Source organism: Coregonus clupeaformis, chromosome 20 (genome assembly GCF_020615455.1).
Source record: "Coregonus clupeaformis isolate EN_2021a chromosome 20, ASM2061545v1, whole genome shotgun sequence".
Classification (NCBI taxonomy): domain Eukaryota; kingdom Metazoa; phylum Chordata; class Actinopteri; order Salmoniformes; family Salmonidae; genus Coregonus; species Coregonus clupeaformis.
In genome coordinates this window covers 54,382,264-54,385,272 of record NC_059211.1, presented here as the reverse complement: position 1 = coordinate 54,385,272, position 3,009 = coordinate 54,382,264, and positions in this window count along the sequence as shown.

Here is a 3,009-nt window from a genome sequence, read left to right as displayed (position 1 = left end):
AGAGGAGTATGAGTCTCTGAGTCAATGGTGGGATGTGGGAAAAGTCCAAATTCGGCTTTTCTGCCAACAGTATACAGCTCTGTCATCCTCAGAGGCTAGGAGAGTATTGGGGGAACTCGAACGTAGTATTAGTGAGATGGAGGTAGAGCTGGTGGGGAAAGGCAATGTAGGCCTCCAGGCTAATCTAGCTGAACTACGTAGGGACCTGGGCAGTTTTTTCCAGGTTAAAGCAAAGGGAGCACTTGTAAGAGCTAGGTTCTCCATGCTCAAGGAGATGGATGCTCCCAGCTCCTTCTTCTTTGGTTTGGAAAGACAGAGAGGTGAAGCCAAGGGTATGCATTGTCTACGGCTTTTGGATGGGCGGGTGACCTCTGTGGTGGGGGAGATGCGGGAGCGGACTGTGGAGTTTTACACTGAATTGTATAAGGCAGAACTGTGTGATCCTATGTGTGCTCAGGTTTTGTTTGCCGAACTCCCTAAGCTCTCTCTGGTACAAAGGGATGAAATGGACATTCCCCTGTTGTCCCATGAACTGGCAGAGGCCGTAACCCAGATGTCCCCCGGCCGTGCACCGGGGGTCGATGGACTCCCAGTGGAGTTTTATAAAAAATTCTGGGGAATAATTGGACTGGACTTCTTTCGCGTGTTGCGTGAATGCGTCGGGGTAGGAGAGTTGCCGATGAGCTGCCGTCGGGCGGCTCTGACTCTCCTGCCCAAAAAAGGGGACTTGTGTGAACTTAAGAACTGGAGGCCTGTGGCATTGCTCTGTGCGGACTACAAGATATTTGCCAAGGTCCTCGCTAACAGACTAAAGTCCCATCTGGACTCTATAGTACACAAGGACCAGACATATTGTGTACCGGGACGCTCAATCACGGACAACTTGTTCTTAATCAGGGACATGTTGGACTTGTCGAGAAGTTCTAATGTGAGCTTTGGTCTGGTCTCTTTAGATCAAGAGAAGGCTTTTGATAGAGTGGACCATGAGTATCTGTTTAATGTGATGTCTGTGTTTGGGTTTGGGGAAAGGTTTTTGGCCTATGTGAAGATGTTGTATGCTGGGGCATCATGTATGGTTAAGGTGGGAGGGGGGCTCAGTAGGCCAGTCTGGGTGAGGCGGGGCATTAGACAAGGATGCCCTCTATCAGGGCAGTTATATACACTAGCCATTGAACCTTTTTTGGGCCTGCTACGCAGGAGACTGAAGGGAGTGTGCTGGACAGGCATAGCAGTGTCAGCGTATGCAGATGACGTTTCTGTGATGGTCAGGGATGGTCAGGATATGCAGGCACTAGAGAATAGTCTGAAGGTGTACGAGGGAGCTTCGTCAGCTAAGGTAAACTGGGGAAAGAGCAAAGCTCTGTTATGTGGGGCATGGGGGATAGGGCCCCTCTGCTTCCAGGGGGGTTGCAGTGGGGTTGTGAAGGGCTTAAAATATTGGGGGTGTACCTGGGCTCGGAGAGGTGGGTCAGGAAGAACTGGGAGGGGCTGTCACAGGCAGTGGTGTCAAGACTGGCCAGGTGGAGGTGGCTCCTGTCCCAAGTGTCATATAGAGGGAGGGTGCTGATAATCAACAACCTGGTGGCATCTTCCCTGTGGCATAAACTGGCTGTCCTCAACCCCCCCGCCGGGCTGCTCGCAGACCTGCAACGCAAGCTGGTGGATTTCTTCTGGTCGGGCCATCACTGGCTGAGGGCGGCAGTGTTGTATATGTCCGTAAATGAAGGAGGACAGGGCCTGGTGGAACTGGAGAGCAGGGTGGCTGCATTCCGACTAAAGGCGGCACAGAGACTGCTGTACCATACTGATGTCGGATGGAGGGAGCCAGCATGCGCGCTGCTGAGGAGAGCTGGCGGATTAGGGTTGGACCGGCAGCTATTCCTCATGAGGCTGGAGGGGCTGAGTATAGCAGGACTCTCTGATTTTTACTCTGCGGTGCTGAGGGCCTGGCAGCTACTAAGGCCCACACGAAAAGGGGGTGTGGAGCCTGGGCTGTGGGTGTGGGAGGAGCCTATCTTCCACAACCCAGTCATCCTTTTGAGATCGGGTTCAGTCAGCCACCCTGAAGAGGCGACTGATGGCAGCGGGATTACTAAGGCTGGGTGACCTGCGACTGCTGGGAGAGGATGGATGGAAAACCCCAGAAGTCCTAGCAAAACAAACAGGACTAACGTCTCTTAGGCTGCTGGAGAGATTCCTGGGGGAAGTCCAGGAGGCACTGTCCGAGCCGGTAAGGGGGGTGTTTGAGCAGCCAAAGGGGGAGGGGCCACCAATGTTTCCGCCACTGCACGTGACGGCAGAGACTGGGGACTGGCAAGGGGGTCTGGAGGACTTGTTAGATTTTAACACTCCGAGCCTGGGCGAGTTTGAGGGGGTGGGAGGTAAAGCCCTCTACAACCTCTGCATTAAGGTAAGGAACATTAGGAGCCTAACAGGAGTGAAGGCACATCAGTGGCAGGGGGCATGTGGAGCGGAGAGTATGGTTGGTTTTAGATGGAGGGGGCTCTACAAACTCCCAGTACCAAAGAGGTCAGGGGACCTCCAGTGGAGGGTTTTACATGGAGCCCTGGCCACTAACAGCTGGTTAGCACGGGTTGAACCGGGAGTCAGACAGGGGTGTCCTTTCTGTGTCATGAGTGAAACTGTGAATCATGTGTTTTCTGTGTGCGCCAGGTTACTGCCTTTAATGTCTCAGTTGGAATGTCTGTGTGAGAGGTTGGGGGTGGGTTTTACTGTCGGGATGTTTATAATGGGGTACAGGTATTCAAATAAGGAAAATGAAAAATGTGTGTTGTTGAATTTTCTGTTTGCTCAGTCAAAGTTAGCTATTTGGCTAACAAGGAGGAACAGGGTCAAAGGTGGGGGGATAACAGACCCTTTACTATTATTTAATGGGATGGTCTCTGCGCGCCTTAGGGTGGAATTTGAGTTTTATAAAATGATAAAAAGTGTGGTGAGGTTTCAAGAAATATGGTGTGTTGGGGGGGCTGTCTGTATAGCTGAGGAAGA